The sequence below is a fragment of the Phyllostomus hastatus genome, unplaced genomic scaffold (genome assembly GCF_019186645.2).
Source record: "Phyllostomus hastatus isolate PE091 unplaced genomic scaffold, TTU_PhHast_1.1 phas_contig_402, whole genome shotgun sequence".
Lineage (NCBI taxonomy): Eukaryota > Metazoa > Chordata > Mammalia > Chiroptera > Phyllostomidae > Phyllostomus > Phyllostomus hastatus.
In genome coordinates, this window is record NW_025333873.1 from 15,964,121 (window position 1) to 15,983,220 (window position 19,100).

The following is a 19,100-nucleotide window of genomic DNA, read 5'->3' on the forward strand; positions in this document are numbered from 1 at the left end:
CTGGGACGAGAGGGCGCCCCTCACCCTGAAACTGATGACAGGGGCCGTCTGCCTGGCTGTTTTGCGACAAGGTGAGCTTCGTTTCCGTCCCTGTGCCAGACCTCTCGCTGGCCCAAATGTTTATTCTCCCTTGCCGCCACGGTGACAGGCTGTTTTAGCTGCACACACAGCTGCTGAGGATTAGGAGAACGTTTCCAAGGCTCCTTACGTCTGCAGTGGCCACCTAACCACTTCCAGGGTCTCCCCTAACCGGGGCGCAGAGGGGCGATGGAAGGCCGGGGCAGGGGGTGACCCTCTCCCCTCCTCACGTTCACACCGGTGGGAGAGCGAGCCATCGGGGTGGTGGGGCAGGGCTGAGGGCGGCAGCTTGGAGGTGGAGAAGCAGCAGGATGAAGGGAGGTCGCCCTGGCTCAGGGAGAGCAGCCGGGGACCAGGTGTGACGTGTCTGGGGTCCTGCCTTCCTGACAGCGGGCCCGCCGACCGCCCGGGACAAAGTGTGAAGGGGACACAGGGGCGCAGAACGCCCACCTCCGCCTGCTGTGCTCCTGCCCACCCACCCGGGGTGCTGGGTGTCCACACCGGCTCGGGGGGACTGACAGGAAGTGGGTGCACTCCTGCCACTGCTCTCAGGCCTGCCTGGCCGCCCAGTGCCGGGGCCACCGGTCCCACTCGGCCAGACACTCTGACCCAGTCACCGTCATCGACGGCTGACATCCAGAGTCTTGTGAGCACTAGTGGCACACACGGCGTCCCCCTGGGACCTGCGTGTGGCATCTGCTTTGCACATTTCACTGTTGACACTGAAATTGTAAGGAAGGGCGTGTGGGGAGAGCCCGTGACGAGTGTGCTCCGTGTGACCCCCACTAGGGGCCGGCTCTTTCTCTCCAGTTTGTTGCAGGAGGCGAGGGCGGTGAGGGGGGGCAAGTGCCCCGAGATTCCATGGGGGGGGGTGTGAGGCGGGGGGAAGGGCCCCGGTGTTCCCACTTCCCGAGCTCCCCACTCTGCTCTGCGTGTCACCCCTTCCCCGACGGTGCGCAGACCTGTGCCCCGGAGAAACCACGGAGACCCCCTTTCATTTTAATCTGAATGTCTGTTCGGGAGGGAGAGCGGAGGAGGAGCAAACGCAGGGCCTTTCTGGGTCGGAGGAGCAAGTCTGTAGAAGCGGCTGACTTCTGGCTTCAGGAATTCTAAGTACAGCCCCGGGGTCAGAACAGCATTCCAAGAAAGACCCGAGTGATCCCAGGACTGGCTGTCTTTCTTTAATGACTGTGGGATGCGGGCCGTCTGGCAAGGAGCAAGGCAGGCCGGGGCCAGGGTCAGGCCGTTTGTGGGGAGCAGATGAGAGACTAAAGCGTTTCCCCGGCTTTTTCCAGGGGCTCTTTGTAAAGCAAGGGACGGCCAGCACCCCCCAGGTCCCCAGCACCGCACAGGCCCCCGGCCCGTGAGTGTGCATTTGAGCCCTTACGAGGCTGCACATTCGCTTTCCTCCTAGCTCATGACCTACGGTTTGAGAGGTTTACAGCGTGGGGTCTGGCATGAAGGAGCCTTCTGGGGCTTTTACACGTCCTTGTTGATTTGCTCTTAAAGCCTCCCCACCTCCCACCCCCCGCCCCTACGTGGTGCCGGTGCTTACCTGGGGGACAGCTAATGGCTTCCCCTGGGGCTGAGCCCTGCCCAGGACTGACCAATCCCTGAAACACCATGGTGTAGATTTCCCATCGTCACCCTCCTGTGAAGTCCCCCAAGTGTGTGTCAGCGTGTGTGACATTGACGTGTGGGTGCTCATGGGGCCCTGGTCGGAGGTGCCACCATCTCTCTCTCTCTCTGGGACAACCAGGGCTCTGAGTGAGCTGTTTCTCTGCACCGTGGGCTGGGCCTGGCCCGCAAGCTCCTCTGACTGTGGTGCCTTCGTGTTTACCTTTGAGGTAGGAAAGGTGGTTCTTTGGGTTCTCTTTTTAAAAAAGAGTTTATTTCCAGAGAGAGGGGAAGGGAGAAACAGAGGGAGAGAAACATCGATGCGGGAGAGAAAAAATCATCACTCGGTTGCCTCTCATACGTGCCCTGACCGGGGACCGAACCCACCACCCAGGCCTGTGCCCTGACCCGGAATCTGACGGGCGGCCTTTCTCTCTGCAGGAGAACGGCCAACCAACTGAGCCACACTGGGCACAGCTATTATTTGAGTTTTAATTGGGGAAAACAAAAACAAATCTCCTATGTGAACATTGTTTAAAACAAACAGCCATCAACAAACGTTTACTTTTTTGAGGTGATAGAAAAATATTTTCTTCAGCCAGAACTTGTGTTAAGGATGTTTCCTCGTGCCTCTGAACATTCTGAGTAGCAGCTCTGGTCTGCTTCCACCTGGGGACGGTTTGTGGAGGTGACAATTAGGACCAAGGCTGGGGAGAGGGGAGATGCACTTACAGAGTGAACTGTGGGCCGAACTGTGGGCCTCCTTTGAATAAGAAATTACTACACTTCCCTCTTCTTTTTAAAGATTTTATTTATTTATTTTTAGAGAGAGGGGAAGGGAAGGAGGAAGAGAGGGAGAGAAACATCAGTGTGTGGTGGCCTCTCACATGCCTCCCCACTGGGGACCTGGCCCGCAACCCAGGCACGTGCCCTGACTGGGAATCAAACCGGCCACCCTTTGGTTCCCAGGCCGGCACTCAGTCCACTGAGCCACACCAGCCGGGGCTACACGTCCCTCTTTTGTGAGCATAAACACAGAGCATAAACACAGAGCAGCGTGTGACAGGCCCCCGGCTGCCGGCCCACCTGCCCGCAAGTCCCGGCCGAGCGGCTGTCACTTCACATGGGCTGCTGCGTTTGCAGCACACGGGCCGGAAGACCCCTCCCCCCCAAACACACACTTCTAGCCGGCAGGACTTTATAACTGCAGAGTGAGTGCGGCTCGCCGATAGTCCCGAGTCCTGCATGATTCTTAACAAGGTCATAACACAGGTGTGCAGTTTTCAGACCGTTTTGTTCTGTTCCAGTAACCTGGGAGGGTCTGGTGTTGCTCCATAAGGTGTCGCAGAAGGCACGGGCTCCCCCAAGCCTTCAGGGAGTTAGTGTTTTACAGGCACCATTCGCTTTACGCTCCCCAGGGAAAGCTAAGGACAGACAGGTGAGCGCCTCTCCTCCCGCCCACTGTCCCCCCGGGAAGAGCCCAGGCACCTGGCCAGGGGCATTTCACCGGCCCTCTGCTGCCCCCTGCAGTCCAGCTCTTGTGCGGCACCCAGCGCCGTCCCTCCCTCCAGGGCACCAGTTCAGGGTCTTTCTGCTGGTCGGCGGTCTCTGTGGGCGTGGCTCCCAGGAGGGGCCGTTCCCAGTCCTCCGTCCAAAACGCCTTCCATCGCCCTCTCCCCTCCCCCGACTCACACCACCGCCGGCCCCCACGCATGGCCGCCCCGCACCCACGTCTGCGTCAGCGTGTCCGTCCGTCACATCTGTGCCCCGCCCACGCCCACGCCCAGAACCGCATCCTGCCCAGGCCCATCCCTGTGTCCGCGGCGGCATCTGTAGCCGTGGCTGTGAGTACGTGTCCACGTCCACATCTGTCATTATACACACACACACACACACACACACACTCCCACACACACTCACAGCCCCCCCACCCCCCCAATACACACCCCACACACATACCCACACACACACCCCCCACATACACACCCCCACATACACATACACACCCACACACACATACCCACATACACACCCTACACATACACCCCTACACACACACATATACCCACACACACCCTACACATACACCCCTACACACACACACACTCCCACACACACTCACAGCCCCCCCACCCCCCCAATACACACCCCACACACATACCCACACACACACCCCCCACATACACACCCCCACATACACATACACACCCACACACACATACCCACATACACACCCTACACATACACCCCTACACACACACATATACCCACACACACATCCACACCCAGACACATCCACACACACCCTACACACACACCCTCACCCTACACACACACACACCCACACACCCTACATATACACACACTATAATCCCCCCATACACCCACCCTACACACACCCACCCCCCCACACACACCCCCTCACCCTACACACACACATATACCCACACACACATCCACACCCAGACACATCCACACACACCCTACACACACATACCCTACATACACACATACACACACACACACACACACTCCCACACACACAGCCCCCCACACCCCCATACACACCCCACACACACATACCCACACACCCCCACACACACACACCCCCCACACCCCCCCCCCACACACCCCCCCCCCACACACATACCCACACACACCCTACACATACACCCCTACACACACACACATACCCACACACACCCCCCACACACACACATACCCACACACAGCCTACACACACCCTCACCCTCACCCTACACACACACACCCCCCCCACATACACATACACACCCCCCACACCCCCCCCCCACACACCCCCCCCCCACACACACCCACACACCCTACATATACACACACTATAATCCCCCCCCCCATACACCCACCCTACACACACCCACCCCCCCACACACCCCCTCACCCTACACACACACATATACCCACACACACATCCACACCCAGACACATCCACACACACCCTACACACACATACCCTACACATACACACACACACACATACCCACCCCCCCGACACATACCCCCCCCACACCCCCACACTGGGTGGGTGCGTCTACACTCCCGCCCGGGACCCGCACTCGGTGCAGGCAGAGTGGCCCACTGCCCCCGCTGTGCCGACCACAGGCCCTGGCGCCAGATGGAGAGGGAATGTCCTGCCCGACCGTCGGCCACGTCTGCCCTGGGTTTGCGCTTCGGCTCTTACTAGCCCTGCGGACAAGTTACTTCCCTTCAGAGCAGCTTAATTTCCTCGTTTCTCCGCCCCAGGCACTGCTGGTCCCCTCCAAAGCTGGAAGGGAGCATGAGAGGCGATAGAATGACAAGGAGATCTCAGTCCCGGCCCAGGGAGGGCCCCCCACCAAGGTCAATTCTCCGCTCCCCCACTCCTCCTCCCTGGCTGGCACGGCCAGACTTCCCCGATGTCCAGGCCCACGGGGAAGCACCGTGCGTGGTCACGGGTGCGTTATTTCCTCGCCAGCCCCAGAAGACTGTAAACGTAAACGCTATTTTCCGCAGGAGGGGGACCACCGGGAGGGCAGATTTATCCAGGAGTTTAAGCGTGGGGATGGTAAATATGTATTTTTCCCAAGTCAGAAACAGTGGTGGTTTATTATTCAAGGTTAAAAATAGACAAAAATAGAGCTAACTGCCACCCTCTTAGCACCTAGGTAGCCTGAGCTTAGGCGTTTACCCCAGGGCCCAATGCACGAGGCCGTGTGTTATAAACAAAAAACTTTCAAACATCTGTAGTTAAAACCAAGTACTTTCAGAGCAGAGAATGCACTCCCCTGGAAATAGGAACCGCTCAGCTCAGCAGGTCACGGGCATTGAAGCCTCGGCTGACGGTCTCACACGCGTTCGCGGGCAGACTGCGCGCCCCAGCCCTGTGCGTCGGCTGTGACGACTGCCCTGCATCTACTGTGACGGAGCTGCCGGACCCGCCCGGGCTGCGGGGCGGCGGGACAGTGCTGAAGCCCGGGGTCGCCCTGTGTGTGTCTGACCTGGGAACCGCTGCAGGCCCCTTCCCGCCGTGCTGGGGTCCCCGTGCGCGGGCAGCTCTGTGTGAACCCCCAAATAAAACCACAGTGGAAACTGAAAAACAGAACCTGGGGTTTGTTTGACGTTGTTTGTGTGCAGCTCATTCTTATTTGCGCAGCGGCCCGGTATAACTCGTCTCAGCTCTCTCTGCGTAGGGCGGGGCGAGACTCCGACCACTTTCCAGGGGAGGCAGGGGAAGCGAGGCGCCGCCCCGAACGTCCCCAGCTGGCGAGGAGCAGAGCGGGGGGACTTCCCCTTCTGCGGGGGGCGGGGGGATCGTGGCCTGCCCGGGCGAACAGTTTCCGTCCCCTGGTCGGGGACTCGCTGGTGCAGGCACAGAGTGTTGTGGGCACAGGCTGTGACCGGTGGGGAGTGCTGCGGCCCTCGGATAAGCTGGGGCACCAGCCCTCCTCCGTGGGGGGGACACACACGATAAACAAAGAAACACGTGCGATGAGATATCAGGGGCATTAGTGCCGAGGACAGCATGCGAGCACGTGAGGGGGACGGGGAGGGCCAGACGGGAAAGGGCTGGGCGGCCACACTAACTGGTGCGCAGGGCCCCTCTGCTGGGCCGAGGCTGGAGCGGCCGCGGAGGCGGGGAGCCGGGGTGGGGCGGCTGGGCAAAGGCCTCGCCGGGGAGGTGCTCTCACCGGACCCATTTCGGTTTTCACGCATAAAATAACCACACGTGGGTATTTGTACTCTCTCTATGCTCTTCCCTAAAACGCATGGCACTTTACAGTGAAGTTTTTCACACGTCACACTCGGCACCATGTATTTAAATGTTTCCACACGGGAGCACAGATCTGCCTCATGCGTGTGCACACCCGTTCAGATCTTCATGTCACAGGGAAGTCACACTTCAGTGGCTTTTGATTGGTGGGAGTCGCTTCCAGCTGTGAGCTCTGGCCGTCACTGCCGCAAGTGAATGCCAGTGTATGTGTGTGTGCGTGTGTGCGTGCATGTGTGTGTGCGTGTGCGCGTGTGCGGGTGCGGGTGCACATGTGTGGACGTGTGTGGACATGTATGCACACACATTGTGCACCTCATTGTGATGAGTTTATCTGCAGAGTACCTGCACCACCAGGCGACAAGTGAGTCAGAGAATACATTCTTTTTATTCATTTTGAAGTTGTTCAAAATCGATCCATTTGACATCCGGAAGGTTCTACCAATTTAGTCACACCGCCAGTGTGTAGTTCCCCATTTTAATCCGCAGGTTGTGTAAGTACACAATCTTATTGCATTGTTTTAATTCGTATTTTTAAATAGAAATGAATCTGAGAACCAACTTATGTTCTCAGTCTTTTGTATCTCTTTTTCTGTCTGTTCCCATACATTGCAGAGAGTTCTACTGGGAGTTTGCTGTCTTGGGACATCGCTTTGTGAGATTTCTTTGTATTTTGGCATTAGTTCTATGTCATGTTCTGCAAATATCTGCAGCTCGGTTTTACGCTTTTCTGTTTTTGGAAGAAGTTGTAATGTTTTTATGGATTAACATCTTTCCCTTGGTGGATTCTTTCTCTCTTTCTCTTCTTTCTTTCTTTCTTTCTTTCTTTCTTCCTTCCTTCCTTCCTTCCTTCCTTCCTTCCTTCCATCCTTCTTTCCTTCTTTCTCTCCCTCTCTCTCTCTCTCACTCCCTCCCTTCCTTCCTTCTATTATTTTTTAGAGAAGTTTCTGGTTCACAGCAAAATTTAGAGAATGGTACAGAGATTGTGGTGCAGCCCTCCTGCCCCTCACGTGCGCAGCCTCCCACCCTATCGACCCCCGTTCGAGTGGGGTGCTCACCAACACGCCCTGATTGCCCAAAGCCTGTCGTTTCTACCAGAGCTCGCCGTAGGCGGTGAAAACCTCCTGCACCAGCCTGTCCATCTCTTTTCCCCGTCAGCCCCCGGGAGCCATTACCCTCACTGACTCTGCTGCTTTGCCTTCTCTGGAATGTCACGCAGGCGGAGTCATTCGGGATGTAACCTTTCCGGACTGGCTCCTGCCCCTGAGGGATGAGCACTTAAGGTTCTCCCACGTCTGCCCGTGCCGGGGTAGACCACGCCTTTTCAGCGCTGACCCCCACGCCCCTGTCCGGGTGGGCCACCGCACCTTCACCTGTCACCCACCGAGGGCCGTTTTGGAGACCGGGCGCAACACTGCCATACACGCCTGCGTGCTTCTGCCTCTGCAGTTCTCCCCTGAAACGTTTTCTCAGCTCCCAGACACATTTTAAAATACTTTATATCTTATTTTCTTCTAGTTTGTGGTCTTAGATTCAATGTTTTTTTTAAAAGATTTTATTTATTTATTTTTAGAGAGGGAAGGGAGGGAGAAAGAGAGAGAGAAACATCAATGTGCAGTTGCTGGGGGCTGTGGCCTGCAACCCAGGCATGTGCCCTGACTGGGAATCGAACCTGCGATGCTTTGGTTCGCAGCCTGAGCTCAATCCACTGAGCTATGCCAGCCAGGGCTAAGTTTTATTGTTTAATCCATTTGGAATTATTTATTGTGCATATTTGTTTTTGTCTCCATCTTTCTTGTGAGTTATTTTGACGGCAAAGCCCCACGCAGCCCCTCTCTGGCGTCTGCCGGACGGAGATGTAGCGGCGTGCGGGCTCGCTGCCAGCTGCAACGACGTGTGTTTGCTGTAGTAAAGGCCGGGCAGACCGCTAGCACGAAGAGCCTGCTCTGCTGGCAGGTGGCAGCTGCCGGCTCGGCAGCAGCGGCTTCCGCGGACTGAGCAGCTACCCCGTGCCGAGTAGACTCCGCTCACGCTTCTCTCGTTCTAAGTCTAACGGCCGTGCGAGATGTGGGTGATGTGTGGTCTCTGCCGTGTGCACGGGGGAGGGAGTGGCCTTGAGCTCACACGCCCTGAAGCGGCAGAGCCTGGACGTGCACACGAGCCGGTGTGTCTTCACAAACCCCGACTTTCCCGATCCCCGGCGCTGCCGATGGCAGTGGGGGAAGGTGGTGAGGGACGGGTGGGGACACAGAGTGGCCCCTTTCCAGGCCACCGGCTGGAACAGACAGTCCCGAAGGTGCAGTCTCCACGTCAGACAGTTTGTTGGACTGGATGTCGGCCTCCTCGCGGGCTGCTGCGCCCGAGGAGGGACGACCGTGCAGGCCCCCGCGGGCGTCTGCCCGGGGCACTGGGCGGGCCCTTCACAGCGGCAACTTCCTCCTAGTTGGCTGTGACCGCTGCGCTGCCGTTCCGGGGCGTGCCACCTGTGGAAATGTACCTGAGCAAACGGACCATGTTTCCCATCTAAATGCAAATTCGCACCCACTAAAGAGCAGCCGGGGGAGGGGGGGAGAGGCGACCTGGAGGATGCGGTTGAGTGCGCAGTGGGTGGCCCAGCGAAAGGCGAAGTCTCCTTTGGGTGAGGGAGGGTGGCTGAGACAACTGGGGTTGGGGGCCGGGCGGGCATCTCCTGGGTTTGTCTTTCTTCCTCGTGAGCTGGTTTGCTCACACGTAAGGCCTGCTTCCATCTGCGGTGTCTGGCTCTGTTCCTCAGGGGTCCCTGGGGCCGCTGTGAGGAGGGGGAGTGGGACGGGCTGAGTTCCACCTCTCTCTGGACCCCCCAGCAGTCTGCCTTGCCCATGTAATGCCCTAGGCCTCCCCAGGGAACAAGACTCAGACCACCGGGGGTCTCGACCCCCAGGGTCCTCCCCTGTGACACTCTGTAGCCTTACCCCTGCAACCCGTCTCCAGTAGTGCCAAGGCCAGGTGCTCCGGTGAAGGTGGGCGGGACACGCTCAGGGCACGCTGCCGTGGGGGTTTCCGGGGGCAACACGGGGGGGCGGGAAGCAGCGGGGTCTATCCCCGGGGAAAGGAGCCGCTAGAGCAGAGGGTGGCTCGGGTGTCCGTGTCCCCATGTGGAGTCGGGGCTGGCAGGGGCCGTGGGTGTGAGCTGTGCCGGGCCGCCCCAGCTGGAGCCGGGCAGCCATCCTGGTGGGGCCTCCGGACTCCGGGAGGGGCGGGCCAGGAGCCTCGAGGGGCCCGTGTCAAAGACGGCCCGAAGGCCCAAGGTGGCAGGAAGCGTTCCCAGGGAGGGGTGGCTGCGGCCTTCTCCCGGTCACAATGGGAAACTACCAACGATCTCTCTCTGTCTCATCTGCACTCTGCTGAGCTGCGGTTCCAGTGCCCAGGGGTCTCGGGTTTCCACCCCAGACGCAGTGCAATCGTAGGGGAGACGGAAAGTTACAGGCGTGGGCGCCAGAGCGAACGGCCATGCCTGAGGGCCGGGCGGAGCCCCACCAGGGCTGGGCTTCGCAGAAGAATCCCACCTGGGGGCGGGGGAGGAGAGAGAGGGGCTGCGAAAGACCCCTACGGCATCTCACTGCTGCCCTCAGGGGCTGGTCGGAAGCGGGTGACTCTGCCTGCGTGAAGGCCGTTTCCCACATCTGTGGGACAGGGAGGCGGACGGACCTCGGATTCGGCCGTGGACACTTGGGCGCACCCCCCAGGTCTCTCTGGGGGATTGCTGCACGCATGCTCGCCAGCCTAACCGCCCGCAACTTGCTCGGGCGGTGGCAGCTGTGATCAGCAAGGCTCAGGGGCCGTACCCGCCGTGGCAGCGTCGCAATCACGAGGTCACGTTGTCTCTGTCCCTTCCAGGTGGTGCAGCCCCCCCCCCCCCACATGTCCTGCTGTGTCAGCATCTCATTTCCCGGGGCCTGAGAAAAGGTCAAGGGAGCCACATTCCGAGAAAAAGTGAAAAGAAAACTATTTAAATCCCAAAGGGGAGACTTTTTTTTATTACCTCCATATTCTTATCTTTTCTCACTGTTTTTGCCAGCCAAGTCCAGCCTTTCCAAGTGGAGGAGTCAGAGGCTGGTGGGCCCAGAACGGGAGCCCCCCTCACGGCTCATTTCTTGCCCGTTCTGGGGGCTCGCCACCCCCGGTTGGGCCCCGGGCTTCCTGCTCCAGAGAGTCCGTCCTGGGGGACAGGCGCCCCCCACTGCGCGGGGGCGTGGGGAGCGGCAGCCCGCGTGACAGAGAGGAGGGTCCCAGGAGGCGGGAGGCCTGCCGCTGGGGAGGCCGGACGCACACAGAGGACGGGAGGGTCTTGTCTGGGGCAAGGAGCTGGGGAGAGGCAGAAAGCGGGGGGGGGGGGGGAGCAGACACTTGGAGGAAAATGCCAGCCGAGGGGTGAGGGCTCCCAGGGTGGGTGGGCTGCGCTGGACTCTCAGGGCCTGCGGCAGGGGCCCGGGGAAGGGGAAGAAGTCCTTCCAGCTCTGCCTCCTGAGTGACCTCGTCAAAGACGGGGACAGAGAAACACATCTGTCCATACACCCTTCCATCCATCCGTCCATCCACCCGTCATTCCTTTATTCATCCAATCATCGTCCACCCATCCACCGTCCATCCCTCCCTCCCTGTCCCCCAGCCAGTGTTTTCCCAGCCTCCGCCGTGGCAGGACCCGGAGATGAGTGACTGAACACGAGTGAGACACAGCCCCTGGCCCCGGGGACGTGCCCTGGAACAGGAAACGCAGCAAAGCACACAGGCTCTCAGAAGGGACTGGGACAGCGGCCCGTGCCCGGTTCTGTCTGGGCGGAGTGGGACGCCGTGCCAGGAGGGACTCGGCCGACCCCACAGGGCACAGGGCGGGGGGGCAGGGGTGCGAGTCTGCAGGGCAGGGGAGGGGGCGGCCGGTTGGAGGGGTTTCCCTGCCATGGGGTTTCCCCCTTGGGCTGAGGGTGCGGCCTGTGAGGAGGACGGCCCGAGGGGCGAGAGCCATGTTCCGAGACCGCCACAAACCACGCGCACGAGCAAGCCCCTGGCTGCTGAGGGAGGGCTTCTCGGGGAGGGGCCGATCCCGGTGGGTGCACACTTTGCACCGGGGGCTCTGGCCCCCCAGCGGGCAAGTGCCAGGGTGGGGCGTGTGGACCCTGGGGAGGCCACAGAGAGGGAGCCGCACGGGGTTGGGGCCGTGGCCATGGCCTCGCAGCTGGGTGCAGGGGGCACCCAGGCAGGGCCGGTGACCACGCCGGCACTAAGCAGAAGGGAGCGGCCCCGGCCTGCAGGACCACAGGCCGGAGGAGTCTCGCTGTGATGGCCCCCGGGGCTCTCCCCCGTGGGACAGACACGTGGCCGCAGCGGCGGGAAACAGGACGAGGACCGGAAGTCTGCTGTCAGGAGTGGGTGGACCAGCAGGCTCAGCCTGATGGACAAGCCACGCAGCCTTTCAGCAGGAGAAGAGCCCGCCTCCTGCTTGGCTCTGCCTCCTGTGGGGGCGGGACCCCTTGCCCCCCTTCCTCCTCACCCTGGGGTGATGCTGGCACCCCATGGGGGGCCTCCCACGGTGCCAGTGGCGGGTCCCCCTGCTCCTGGGGTGATGCCCGTGGGACCTGCTGCTGGAGAGGGACCACCTATGTGGGTGGGGGGGCACAGGCCAGTGGTCCCTGGGCCCCGAGGATGAGACCGCGCGCCCGTCCCACAGTGGCCGCTCATGCGGCCGGGGATGACTAGACCAGACAGACAAGGACAGAGGGGGCCTGTTTCTGTGCGTTTTCTGTTCCTTGTTCTCCTCCCCAGGGGGTCGCGGTGCCGGCTCCGGGTGCTTGCTAACAGCAGGGCGAGGAGGACCCCCTTCCTCTGCCTACCAAAGAGAGGGGGTTTCGGGGGGCTGTAGTGGGAGCTAAAAAAAAATCATCTGTGCTGTGAAGTGTGAAAATAACATTGCAAACCCTGTTAGCTAAAAAAAGCAATCGCCCTAAAATGGGGCTCGCATGTTCATTCCGTGTTTACCCTTCGCTGTGACATTGGAATGTGTGGGCCTCTCATGTTCTCAGAAACGCGGAGTATCTTCTACTTTGTAACCCACTCGGAAGCCCCGTTGGCCCCGAGCTCCCGCGGGAGAGAGAAAAGGACTCGCGGGCGCGAGCCGGCCGACCGAGAGGAAATCTCATTAACTGAGGGCTCGGGGGACCGGCGGGCGGATCCGGACTGATTAGGTTTGCTGGATGTGGGAGCGTCGCCGGGAAATGCGGGGCATGGCAGTGGCGGCAGCGGCGGGGTCCCCACCGACAGAGCGGGCCGGTCTCAGCGCACTGACGGAGACGGACAGGGAGGTCTCCTGCGTTTCTGGTGGGACCCCACGTGGTTTGGGCAGAGTCCCCTTCCGCTGTCCCGGCTGCGTCCACGGAGCCCGTGGGACCCCCGTGCGTCCCGGCACCGCTCATGGCCTGTGCTGCCCTGGGCTTTCTCTTTCCCTTTGAATCCTGATCAAACGGTTAACCAGAGACCCCGGGTTTTGTCTGAGGTTTACTGATCACTCCAGATTGAACACTGTAACTTTTTCATTTCGAGATCTTTCGTCTTCTCTTCCCACGGGGCTTGTGCCCATCAGGGAGCGCCTTTTTCGTCTTTCTTTTTTTTAAAGGACCTTCCGATGTGCGTTTCCCGGTCAGTGAACACGACCGATCGTTCCGGCCGGTTTCCAAGGCACTGGCTCTGGGTGGGGGCACCCCTCCCCGGCCCCTTCGGCGGCTGCGGTGCGACTCCCGGCCGGTGCTCAGAGACACGGAGCGATCACCGGGTTCGTGCCTGTCAGCCTTTGTTTCCCTGCCAGCCGTCTGCGCCCGGGCTTTGGGGGGACCAGGCTGCAGCGAGGTGCTGGGTGTGACCGCGGGGGAGCTGCCGCTGGCCACACGGGGAGGGACGGGGTCCGGAGGGAGGGCCGGTGTGAGGTGGGGCTGGCAGCGGGGGGCTGCGCGTCCCCGACTTCCGCATGTGCCCTGCACACTGTCTCCCTTGGGCTCCCCTCTCTCGCTCAGCCACCCTCCCTGGCCAGCGCTGCACGTCTCGGCCACGGTGCTGAGGCCTCCGTGGCTGCCCCCTGCCTGGACTGGACCATACCCCGTGCCCCTCAGGATGACCCCAAATGTCCTCGGCTGTCCCGGAATCGCAGCCCCTCCATCTCAGCACCGCACCCCGCCTGTCATTTCCACAGTCCCTGTCCGTAGTGTGGAGCGTGGCAGAGCTGAGCTGCTTAAGGAGGGAGACATTGCCAAGGAGCCCTCTGAGCAGATGGGCAGAACCGGCGTGGGGCCGCCTCCGAGGGGACGTGTCCCCCCAAGAACCCTCCCTCCTCAACAGGACCCCCGGCCCAGCCTCTGTCCCCTCCTCTGGCCTCAGGCCGCACCCCTGGGGCCGCCACTGCTCACAGGAGGGCCACGCCCAGAGGGAGACCTCGCCCACCCAGTCCCAGCACCCAGCCAGCAGCCCCAGCTCAGGCCTCACTGCAGCCGTTTCCTTCTCTGGCCGACCTCTGACCTCCAGGATCGGACCGCAAGCAGGAGGGAGAAGGCGCCCCAGGTGAAGGCGAAGGTGGTCGAGCCTCATTCTTTCCTTTCCTAAATTAACCCCTGGAATGCTGAGGAAGCGCGAATGGAATGAGGCCGCGGGGCCCAGGCAAGGCGGCTGACTGAAAGGGAGGAGGAGGGGAGGTCTTGAGCAGGACCCAAGGGCGGGGCAGAGTCCTGGGAGGCGTGGAGAAGGGGTCACTCGGTGAGGTCGTGGGGGGGCCGGGGGCGAGGCCGGGCGGGGAAGGCGTCCACTGTCCCCACTGACACGGGAGACGGGCAGAGGAGGAGACACCCCTGTTCAGATTCAGGGGAAGTTTGTGACAGGGCTCCTTCTGCTCATTCGTCTCGTGTTAAAGTCCAGGCTAATGCATCGTTGCATCAGTGTTTCATGCGTTGTCTCCCCAAGTCCTAACTCGGAATTAGTCACAGGTTTGTTGGTCGTTTCCCTGCGGTGGGCGAGTGGTTCTCACTGCGGACCACCGCTCCCGCGGCAGAAATCCCTCGCACTGCTCCGCCCGGGGCCCAGGTGTCCTGGGTGTCCTCGGCGGCGGACACTGCTCGCCCTGACGGGCTCCTCCGAGAGGGGAGAGCAGACCGGCCCCTTCCCTGGACGGGGGCAGCCTACGGGGCGGAGCTGAAGAATTCTCTGGACTTCAGCGCGAATCCCCGGGACTGCCCACAGCCCGCACAGACGGGCTTCTGGCGGGCGGGCGGCACGGGGAGCGGCCTCTCGGCGCCTGGGAGACCGCGGTCTGCTCCGCGCACACCCGCGGAGCCCGCCCCGGGGCTGTGGCCTGCTGGCGGGCGCAGGGGAGGGACTGGGTCAGCGGGCACAGGCCTCCCTCCGCATGCCCTGCCTCGGTTTCCCTCCTTCGTGAAGTGACAGACGCACAGTTCGGTGAGAGCATCACAGCCTCCAGGCCCCCCCACACAGGTGGACCATTATTCTAGGAAGGACACAGGGGACACCCGTGGTCTCTGTGGCTCCGAGGAGAACAGCGAGGTCCCACGTCTGCCCGGATCAGGGTGCGGTTCCAGCCCCCCCTGGGCTCCACTGGCCACGTGCGAGGCCCACTCCGGGGCGTCCGGCCGAGGAGCTCGTGTGGTGAGCGTGTTCCGGGCTGCCGTGTCCGGACAAGGTGACCTCGGATGTCACGGTGAACGCCGACACGGAGCCACTGTTTTCCGGCACGTTCCACAGACGAGCAGAGGAAAGGCCAGGCCCAAGAAGGCCGGTTTGGTTTTCTGGCTCCTCACGGTTTGTGTCTGGGGGGCAGAGGCACTCTGAGAAGAGAGAGATTTGAAAACCCACGTTGAATCCATTCCCGGCACAAATAAAATCTGAAAATCAGCACCCCCCCCCCCGTTTTCACATAATAACTGTTCATCCCCTCGGTCCCGGAAAACCCCTGCCATCCGGGGAGGCGTGGGTTAGTGCACGCGGCATCACGACAGGACACGAAAGGGTTAGCAGTGGAAGTCGCGTGTCTCTGAGCTCGTCTCCGGGTGGCTGCAAACACAGTCCCCGTCCTTCTCGTTTCAGGTAGGGACTGGTGTCCAGTGCAGCACCGATCCGTAGATGGACGGCAGCAACGGGACTTTGCCCGCCCAGCCGTGAGTGCCCAGGCCCACCTGTTCATGCATCGGTGTCCTGCTGGCCACCTCGTTCTGCCTCCCGCTGTCCACCGCGCTGCTGCATAAACTCCGGGCCTGCACATGAGCCCGAGAGAGACCGGGAAGCACACGGAGTTCCCTGGTAACTCTGGCGAGCACGCCTGAGCGCTGCTTCTCGGGGGGAGGACCCTGGCGTGGTGGCCGGTCCCTCCCAGACGTCTGTGGCCCCCGACGGCTTATGCAGCGTGGTGCCCGCCGACGACGGTGAAAATGCACATCAGTAAAAAAAACAGCAGTCAGTCTGATGTTGCCTCTGTTACGCGAGCCCCGCCGACATGTAAGTCTGCCGCTGAACCTGCAGCAGCAGCTCCTTGCACAGACTTTGCACCTGGCTTTCGGGGCTGGGCTTGTCCTGCCCTGAGTAACCCCTACACACGCCGGTGCTTTAGAGACAGCCCTCCCCGAGCTGATGGCGCAGACGCGAGGGGTAATGCGCGCCCAGTCGGACGTGACAGGACTGTGATTCCCCGGAGAGACGCCTGTGCGCTCCGCCAACGCCACGAGAAGTGCAGACGGGACTCCAGGCTCCCAGTAACGCGCCAGATGGTTTGGGGGGGTCCCCTGGGGGGCCCTGTGAGCCGGCGTCCCCGGGATGCAGCTTGTGGGCGAGGCCCCAGGAGGGCAAAGCTGGAGGAGGGGGGGCCCTGGTGGGTCTTCCGGCTCCCCCTACACACAGGGTCCTGCCTCGCTCCCCGAGAGGATGCCCTTCCTTCTGCGGCATCCACACCTTTCCGGGTGTCCCTCCGGCCGGAGCGTGGGGTGGAGGGGTGTGCAGGATTTGGGGGGCACAATGGGGGGGTGGAAAGGGCTGGGTGTTCACCACGTGTGACCCAGCAGACGTGACTTGGCGTCACCGACCTCCTAGGCACCGTGGATGCACCGACGGTTCTCCTGCCCCGCGGTGTGTGCTGAGGGGGACCGGGGGAGACACGCTGTGTGTGTGCACGGAGCGAAGAGCTCAGCGCTGTGTCAGTCCACGCGGGCGCACCCCCGGGCCGCCGTCCCCTCCACTCCCGCTGACCTGGTCCCTCCGTGCTGGCCCCTCCCACCCTGCCTCTCTGTGTCTCTGTCTCCCTGTCTGTCTCTGCCCTCTGTGTCCGTCTCTCTCCAGCTTTTCTCGGTGTGCTTCTGCGCGTCTGAGGAAGAATGAGGGCGCGTTCTACCGTCTCATCTAGATACAAACACAGAAAATGGGTCTTCACACCGGTATGCGGACAAGATCCCGACTCCTCGCCTGTGTGGACTACTTCACGGGGTGATGAAACAACTTCCCCTGGCTCGGGTGTTTAGCCGTCAGTCAACAGTGTGTGCCGTGTACCCGGCGCTCGTTTTACCCGGATGCCCCCTGAGGCTTCGGAGCGCGGACTTGCCCCTCACGTGGCCCAGATCCTGGGACCTGCTCGAGGTCATGCAGGAGGCCGTGCCCCGGACTGCCAGCTCTGCGACCAGCGCCCCTCGTGCCCTGCCGCCTGAGTGGGTCTGGTCAGTGACAGAGACCACATGGGTCGGGGAGCAGCGGGAGCTCAGTGCTCCGACGGAAACCCACGGGCTTCCTGCTGCGCGCCCTTTGCATCCGCGTGACGGGCGTGGGGTGTCGCTCTGCACACCTGCCGGCCCCTGGGCGCAGTTTGTGCTGGGCGTCGCCCCGCGGGGAAGGCCTCCCACATGCAGAGAAAGGAGCCAGAAGTTGCTTCCCTTTTTCCCACTGGAAAGACACAGGTTCTGTCCTCTGGAAGCGTGGCACATCAAGTGACGGGGAGCTACGTTTTGGCACCTGACTAAGAAACCACGAGAGGCTGCCAAGGTCGCCGTGGCTCTGTCCACGCGCCCTGGACACGGACTGGAGGAGCGAGCTGGGCCGAGGCCCAGGAGGAGGCTCGCTTCCGTGGGTCTTGTGTGTGCCTTCTGCCCCGTCTCCAGCGGGGCGGCTCTCGCTGGATGAACAGCAGTGCCGCGAATGGGTCGGCTGGGGGCCCTTCCTGGGAGCGTGCTCTGGACGGGAGTCAGCACACGTGTGCACACACAAAACACACAGACACATGTGTGTGCATATGCACCCACACCACGTGTGCACACAGGACAGGGGCAGAAGGAGGCTAATACGGGTGGAGATCCTTTAGGTTTCCCCGTCTCATTCCGACGAGCCCCCCCGCGGCGCCCAGAGGCGTTGCCCGGGCTCCAAAGGAGCCGACGGGGAGGAAGAACGTCGGAGCGTCTTCCCCGAACGCACGCAGCTGGCGCCTGCGGCCGCGTGGGGAGGTGAGGCCGGCCCGGGCGGCAGCCCAGGACGGACAGACATCTGCTTCCACAGAGGGGAAGTGCGGGGCGCGGGGGGGACCCCGCCGGGCCCGGTGGTGGAAGCAGCTGTTTCCAGGTGTTGTTCCCCCTGCGGAGCCGCAGCTGGCGGCGGCCGCCCTGGACAGCCACCAGCCCGCGGCGCAGGAAGCGCTGGTGCCAGCCGCGGCTGCGCGTGCACGCCGAGCGGCTCCGCCAGGCCGACCCTTCCGCGGGCTGGGGGCGGGGGGTTGGGAGGGCGGGAGATGAGCCCCGGGAGTCGCCTCTGCTCGCAGCTGGGGGCGCAGCAGGGTGGGTGGCCCCCGGCAGGGGGTCCTCATCCCGCCCCCTCCTTGGACGTTGCTGGTGGGTCTCTGTCCGTCCCCAGAGGAGGCGACAGCTCCCTGGTCTGCAGGGCACTTCTGTCTGAGGATGGAGGACACCGGGCTCCTGTGGGGACACCTGGTGGTGGGTCAGGGTTAGGGCCCAGGCTGGACGTCCCCTGGGTGCGGACGCCGCGCCACCTTCAGAGAGTGCTTGGCCAGGCGGGGCCTGTGCTCCCCGCGTCCACCAGAGGGCGCTGGTGCCCGGCTCCCGGGGTTATCGACAGGTTTCGCTGAGCGTCCGCACGCAGGTGGGGCCCCTGGTCCCGCGTGCGGGCCGCCTGCCTCCTGGGCCCGGAGCCCTTCCCCGCCCGCCCTCCTGCCTTTAGTTTGGACGCCACTTCCTCTGGGACGTCTCCCGCTGTCCGCGTCTGCGCGGGCGTTTGAGTAAGTAGGCGAGGGATGCTTTTTCTCTCCAGTGTCAGGATGCTCGTGTTCCCCAAAGTCACCCAAGTACGAGAAGTTCTGGGGCAAGTGGGTCTCGGGCGCAGCGCTGGAAAGCTCCGCCCGTGACTGACAGAGGGAAGGGGAGGACCTCGGAAAGCAGTCGGCCGCCGGGCGCCTGCCACGTGACAAGGCAGAGAGGTCCGCGGGGACCTGGGGAAGGGCCTGGCGTTTGCCGGCGCACGTGGGCGCGGAGGCATCTGCTGGGAGCCACGGGGCAGCAGAGGGAGGGGCCGCGTGGGATTGTGGGGGACGTCCCAGCAGCAGGCCTGC